Source organism: Balaenoptera physalus (genome assembly GCF_965194825.1).
Source record: "Balaenoptera physalus genome assembly, chromosome: 8".
In the NCBI taxonomy this organism is placed as follows: Eukaryota; Metazoa; Chordata; class Mammalia; order Artiodactyla; family Balaenopteridae; genus Balaenoptera; species Balaenoptera physalus.
This window is the reverse complement of record NC_138887.1, coordinates 24,722,233-24,730,537: the sequence shown is the minus strand read 5'-3', so window position 1 is coordinate 24,730,537 and position 8,305 is coordinate 24,722,233.

Sequence of the window (8,305 nt, the reverse complement as noted above, 5' to 3'; positions counted from 1 at the left end):
TACCTTGGAGTGACCCTAATGTGAAAGGTGATTGCATCAATGTTACATTTAATTAGAAATTTGTTCCGTGAAGAAACAATGTCCCAAGAACAAGCTTTAAGTCCCTGCAGGAAGGGGAAGGCTCCTTGTCTGAGCACTTTAAGGCAAAGCCCTGTCTGTATACACAGAAATCCCAAGAGCATTTTTAATCACCTCACCTTAAAAAATGCATAGGCAACCAAAGATGACTAAAGAGTTGTAGAAAAGAAGCAGAATGAGGCAAACAATGAGAAGAAGAAAGAGAAGAAGAAAGAGCAGACTTAGGACCTGGGACAGCCCTATAATTTGTGGCGCCCAGTGAAAAACAGTTGGGTCCCTTGTTCAAAAATTATTAAATATTCCAAGATGGCTACAGCAGAGCATGAAGCCAAGAGAGATCTTCTAAGCAGAGAGCCCTGTGAGACTGCACGATTGCACACCCATGAAGCAGCCCTTCCCTGTTTAGAACACAGAGCAAACTTGAATAAATCTTTATGGGTTACCCTCAGAGAGACTTGAAATGATAATCATTTCCACAAACCAAGAATAAGACAAAATAAAGAAAAAAACAAGTAGAAAACAAGAAATAACTCAGGAAGTTTAAATACATTTAAAGCTGAACCAAAGTTTTCCTTCAGCCTGTAATTGGGTTCCCAGGAACTCTAATTGCCTTATCAATGACAGTAAAAGAAACAGACCATGCCATTCAGATTTATTTTTCATATCTGAATATTTACTTCCTTTGGAGTAAAAGATTCTTGGGTGTTTCATATGTTGAATTCTATTAGTATTTGAAGTATAAATATGTATTTATTATTGCAAATGTAAAATTCTGTATTATTTACATGATGACTCTACAAATTTGCATTTTTGTGAGAAAAGCAGTTATTTTCAAAGAGTTAAACTGAGAAATAAATCAGCAATCAATTTGAATATTGAACAAAAACTCATAACCTGAATCTGTGGAAATTAGTGTCATAGTACAGAATGCGAATGTTATAAATATTGCAAGCACTTTTATATATTTATCTTATTGGAAGCTCAAAACAATCCTTTGAGATAAGTAGAGATCATCACGTGCATTAGGTATTTCAGAACATGGAGGCTCAGAGAAGTTAGATTTGGCCAAGGTCACCCAGGTTGATAATGGAGGCAAGCAGAACCAAACCAGATTTTGTTGCTCAAAACCCACTGTTATTTCATACCATATGTCTTTTCAGAAGAACTGTGGATGACTCATGTCAAATATTTTTATAAATAAATGGAAGAGATAATTATTTTTCTTTGAATAATCAAAAAGGGAGATATATTCTTAAGGAAAGTGTAGTCATTGTTCTTAATGAACCATTGGACCAAACATTTTTTTTTAACTGTCAAAAGACTCCTGAAAAGATTGTTTCAAACTGCGCACGTTGCACTAAGATGGTAAGATGGTTGGGACGAGGGTATGTAGGCCACTCTGGAAGAATGCCAGGGTACCATCTCTGCTTCAGTCAGAGAAGATGGAGTTTTTATCTATCTTAAACAGGAGGCATATGAGTAAGCTATCTTTTGAAGTAAGGATTTCATGACTAATCAAAAAATTTTTTAAATAAATAGAATAAAATTATAAAAAGCCAGTGACACACTGACCTAGATTATTGTTAATAAAACAATGTGCCCAGTGTTTTAACTATGGTCCCACAGATAGCAAATGAATAACTGAAATTTTATCTCTTGCTTAATGATCCCCTCCATATAGATCTTTATGGACAGCACACTGCCTATGATTTAATTTTGAACTTCTTTTCGGTATTATTTTCTACAAAGTAAACCATGACCACGGGCTTGGGTATAATGGCATTTAAAAGAATTATTTTCTAGTATTTCAATCTTTTCCTGAAAGAAAAGTCATCATTTCCGTAATTCCTACTGTTATGGGTTCTCAGTAATTCCACTTTCTTCTATGCACAAATACCATGACCACAAATCCCCTGGGAAAAAAACCCCATTTTACACAGTCAACCATGTGTAAAGCCAGATTTACTTATAAGTGCATAAATCATGCATTTGCACCTGCATAAAAAAATGCTGCATTGTACAAATTATTTGCTCTTGCCAAGATGATGTTTAATAGAGCCAAGCCTAGCAAAACTGGCGTTTTCTATTCCTTTCCTCTGTCTGAAGTTTCTCCCATGCTTTGCTGAACCTATGTCCTCCAATCACATCAGTAACACTGGCTATCATTTATTAAACTCCTCTTCTGCACCAGGCATTTTACATGTGTTATTTGTGAAACTCAACACAACTCTGCAAGACATTTATTAGTTTCCATATTTTTCAGATGAGAAAAGTGTGGTTCAGGAAACTGAAGCGAGTCACACCAATAATCTCTACAGTTTCATAGCTACTTTATCACTTCACCTTCTGGAAGACTTTCTTTCCAGTCTTTGAAAGGAAACTCAAGATAAAATTTGATATATTCTCTTAATGGTGACTTTGTACCAAAAATTAAAGTAGCCTAGACCTATTCTGGAAATTAATTCGATCATACTTAGAGGAGTTGCTGAATATTGTTTTTATTCATATTTGATTTCTTTCTTGACTTTCTGATACTTTTCAAGATCAAATCTCCAGGAGTAAAATTTGTCAAGAGTGTGTCACAATTTCATGATCAGAAGGTAACATTTTCTAACATTTTTACTTTGTAAAATAATGTTTATTTTTCCTTTTTATTTCACTCTGTAAAAATATCAACTGTAGGTATTGCCGAGTTTATTTGTATTATTAACCTTATTATCAGTGACATTGTTTCAACTCTTTCAAATGCTCATTTCCTTCCCCATGTTGAAGATCTGCACTTCAGCCAAATTGTTGACATTTTTAGTGTCAATTCTGTTGTTCAAGTTTGTATATTTTGAAGATATTATAAAAAACAAGAGCGATGTTAGTGCAATGGTATTTAAAGTTTTAGGATTTAATGGTGTTATGACTTATGTTTCAGTATTTAATATTCACATGGAGGAAATAAATGAATGATCCACTTTGCCATAGATAAACCAGCCAAGGAAAAAGAGAGCTGGAGGGCATGAGAGGGTGGTCACTGGGAAGAGGGTGCTGCAGGGCTACAGGGAAAATGTAAATGACTAAAATAATCAATAACTTACTTATTCTCAGGATGACTATATAATAATTTCCATAGTTTTATAGACAAATCTATTTTGTCATATAAATTAATATTCTGTGTCCATTTCAATTTTTATTTTATTTTGCTTTTTTTAGCTTGGTGTGTGGTTCTGTAACATGCTTTCTTAAGCAACAGAAGTAAAAAAGAAAATAACACAGGGATTTCTACTGATCTTATTATGTGTGGATGGATAGCATCATAATTCACAGGAAACACAGTAATATGTTCCTCCCTATTTCAGCTTATGGACTTTGTTCCAATTAGCATGAAACTAAAATAATTCTTTAAACTACAGGTAAGTCTTAAATGTTTCATGATCAGATTCTTTTATTTAAAAAGCATCAAATAATTTATTCCCTTTTATTAGAAAATTCATGCTCTTGACCCACTTTATTAAAAAAAAATCTTTAAAATGGAAACTTTTTATACAGGAATTTATTTAAATTTGTTACCTAGTTTTATATGCTTCCATTTAAACCTCTAGTTAAGTACACCCACGTTTTGTCAGTTGCAGAGATACATGCAGAATATTTTATGAGAGACACTATGGAACTGTAAAAAAGTGTTCTGGACTTTGAATCAAGAAAACAGATCTCTAGCTTGTGTTCGCAAGTAACTGTCTGTGCGCACTGCAGCAAGTCACTTCAGTGATCTGGGCTTTAGTTTCCTAATCCCTGAAGTGCAGTGGTTAAATTACATAATTTCTAACTCTTTACGCTCCAATATTCTAATGAGTCTATTCTTTCTCCCCACCTCAGTAGAAAATCACAATGATGGAGAATGATGAGAGAGACTTCATAAAGTTTTATTTATTTCCTTTAAACGTGTTTAAACACAAATAAAACAGACGTCATGGTCTTCAGAAGAAATCTCTCTCTCTCAGAGCTATCTATAAATTTTAGGCATTGAATAAATTCACTGTGTGTGTGTTCTTTGGTAGACTGGCAACTATTAACTTAATGTGACATTTCCTTCTTATTTTTCTTTTCAGAGAAAAGAAATCAAATTTAAAATTAAACATTATAACCCTTATTATTTCATTCTCTGTAACTGCATAAAATGGTCTACAAATGAGATTAGTATGTATTTGAGAGAGAAATTTGCAGGTTAACCTTCTTGATATTAGTTAATTGCAACCTTCTGTGAGTCTATGGTAACCTTATTTCCAGGGTTAGAGCCAGTTTTTTGCATTAGTTCTTCCAAAGGGACCACATGTCAAATATCCTTGGAACAGGGTACAATTTAAATTACTGGTGGTCTACTAGTTATTTTCAGTCTAGGAGAACAAACACCAGATGTATTATAGACAGACTTTAAAGGGCATTATAAACAAAAGCGGGTGGCGGTTGGGGGAATGGTCTATTTCTCAAACAGTGGGATCCACCCATTGTTGCTCTGTGTAATAATCTCATTCCAGAAGAATTCAATTCATATTCGTCACCATGTTCTTTGAAATGATTCCATGAATGAAGACTCTGTGCATAAAGCAACCTCATATAAGCAAGACAGAATTCACTACTGATCCCTAGCAAGTGACTTGGAATTTGCATGCCTGATTTAAAGAGAGGAATTGATGATGTACAGTGTGTCAAGTCTTAAGGTTACTTGCCAGTGTCATGTGGTTTTGTTTGAAAATCAAAATGTTTACTAATTCAAGAAACTGTTTCAAACAAAAGTCTACAAAATGAAGCTGCTTATTAAAGGTGAAATAAGTGTTAAAGCCCAAATCATTTTTCTTCTCTGCAGGGCAAGGCTTTCCTGGGAATTTTCCCGATATTTTCAGCTTCTCTTATAACCCCGTCTCCATTTTCCTTCCTTGATCTCCAGCCATACACTGCTTTCAGGGTGACACTGACACTCAGCATAGCTATTAAACATGACTTTGTTAACTGCTCAATGAGGTCTGGTGTGAACTGAGTGGCCACCGTTGCCAGCTGTGCAAAGCCTTTGATCTTTATTTACATTTTGATTTCATGTTTTGGTCCTGGTGGTGGAGATTTTCTAACCAGCACTGGTTAAATGGATTTAACATTCTATACAAATATTCTTTTTAGCTACTATCTAATTAGTTATAGTCTGTTAGTAACATTTTCAACATAGGGTTATAACACAATGAAGAAAATCACTACCACTTACTTTTCCCAAACATAGAGAAATATACACACTATGTTTTAAGGTAAGCATATTTCCTATTGAGCCTTGACTATTTTCTACCCTACATCTACATTTACATCAGGAGTAATTTAAATAAAAGTTCGTATCATTTATACCATCTCATGAACTTCACTGAACAATGTGCATTATACAGTTCACCTGAAAATATTTGCATTTTATGTAACAAAGAAACACAATTCCTTAAGGTATTATTTTGAGAGATCAAGATCAATCAGGGAATTTTATTAAAGTATCTATGTATTTGTGAATATGTATATTTTAAAGATCTTTTAAATCAGAAGTAGGGGTTATAGAAAGAATCTTACAGGCGTGACTAAATATGTCGGCATTTAAATCTAGAAATTTTACATGTTCTCATGCATTTTGATTTAGTAAAGCATATATATACTTGCAATCAATATTTATAGAACAATTTGTATATCTATCTCTATCTTATATGGGATCAAAGAATTATATGAAGCCAAAGAATATTTAGAAGCTAATGATATCATTCTCTTAGACATTTCAGAACACATAATCTATAATGTTTAACCTGTTTCTTAACGAAAAGATATTATTTTAGAAGATGAGGTATTTAATCTAGAATTATTTACAATAAATCTAGAACCAGCCAAATCTATAGTAACCCTGTTGGTCACCTAAAGGAATCTCTTGAATGATCAATCTGATGTAATTATTAGCCCCTAAAGATTCTGGAGGTGTAAGTATTCCTTTTTATCCTTTGAAAGAGTACCATTTGGCATCTCCAGTAGCATTTTAAGTGGATCGGCACTGTGTACTGAAATGTGGACTTAAAGCTTTCCCAGAAAAGAATGGGTTTGTTCAAAGATAATTGACAAATCTTTCCTCCTGAGAATGGCTTTCCAATAGGCACTCTCTCAACGGTCATTGCTTCTTTTTTTTTTTTTAACCAACTGGTTTTTAATTTATTTTTATTTATTTATTTTATTTTTGGCTGTGTTGGGTCTTCGTTTCTGTGCGAGGGCTTTCTCTAGTTGCGGCAAGCGGGGGTCACTCTTCATCGCGGTGCACGGGCCTCTCATTATCGCGGCCTCTCTTGTTGCGGAGCACAGGCTCCAGACACGCAGGCTCAATAGTTGTGGCGCACGGGTCCGCAGCATGTGGGATCTTCCCAGACCAGGGCTCGAGCCCGTGTCCCCTGCATTAGCAGGCAGAGTCTCAACCACTGCGCCACCAGGGAAGCCCCTCAATGGTCATTGCTTCTTCTTCCTTTTTTTTTTTTTAAATTTAATTAATTAATTAATTAATTTATGGCTGCATTGGGTCTTCACTGCTGTGTGCAGGCTTTTCTCTAGTTGCGGTGAGCGGGGGCTACTCTTCGTTGCGGTGTGCGGGCTTCTCATTGCGGTGGCTTCTCTTGTTGTAGAGCACGGGCTCTAGGCGCGCGGGCTTCAGTAGTTCTGGCTCTCGGGGTCTAGAGCGCAGGCTCAGTAGTTGTGGCGCATGGGCTTTGTTGCTCCGCAGCATGTGGGATCTTCCTGGACCAGGGATCAAACCTGTGTCCCCTGCATTGGCAGGCGGATACTTAACCACTGCGCCACCAGGGAAGTCCCTGGTCATTGCGTCTCTTTCTGTTACTCTTTAGTGCCAACAGTAACATCTGAATTTGTAAAAGCTGATTAATGCCTTGAGTTTTGTTGTTGTTGTTTGTTTGTTTTACATATTATATGTGAGATAGATATAATTATCCCCATTTGCAAACAAGGAAATGAAACCCAAAATATTGTGTCCAAGCAGACTGTGGATGAACCATTCGTACTAGGGACATTGGTTAATGGGCTTCCTGGAATTGGGATGGGGGTTGAACAAACTTCTGAATTCAAGAAAGTAACCTAGCAGTTCTATCAATCTACACCTCAGAATTAGTAGAAAACTTTTAAAAAAATGTATTCTTTAGTCACAAAATATTTAGCATTTGTTTTTTCAACATTCATGTTTTGTTCCTCTAGTATGTGCCTCAAACTGAAAATACATGACATTAATAAAGTCCTTGCCCTCAAGGAGCTAAGAGCCTAAAGTGAGAGAGACAGCCACATGACAAATATTGTAACCAGTTCATTGCACAAATGAGGAGGGAGGAACTACTTTTGTCTGGTGAAGACAGAGAAGATAATTCAGTGAAGGTGTTGGATTATAAGATAGAATGATGAAGAAAGAGCCAGGAGGTAAATAAACTGGGAAAAGTGTGTTCCAGGTAGAGGGGACACTCCATGGACACTTCTGAGTTAAGTGCATGGGACATTTATAGTTTCCCAGTAGTTCTGATGAGCATTTCCTTGAGTGGAGGAATTTGCCGTGAGATGAAACTGGAGATTTTGATTAGAACTGGGTTGGGTTCACCACCAAGCTGTGTACATGTGGATCTAACAGCCGACTAGACTTTGAGAACTGAATTAAGAGACAGACCACCAGCAAGATTGCAGACTGGCCACTGGTGATACACACATGGGGTTGATACAAATATCACCGGTAAAGTCTTTGAAAAAAAAGAAACTGACATTGAAGGCTTACTCACTGAAGGCTGATCAGAACTTGTGGTCTGAACCAAACCAAGTTATACCTGCTAAAACTAAAATATCAACATTCACATCAGTTCCTCAGGCAAAGAAATAACATGATCATATTTTGAGATCATTCTGGTGTAGAATAAATTTGAGGATAGATAATGGAGACAATGGAGAAATGTAGAACATTATTAGAGTAGTACAAGAAAGAAGTGATGAGAATGTAAACTAAGTAGTAAAGAAGAGTAATAGAGGTTATTTGAAAAGAAATGCATGAACAGGTAGATATTGGGGACAGATTTAATATAAAAAGGTAAAAAAAGAAGAAAAAGTTAAAATGACTGCTGTTTCTTCCTTAAGAAATTCCCACTAACAGAGATAAGGAGGAAAGGCAGTGAGGGTGTATGGAGAAGATACAGTC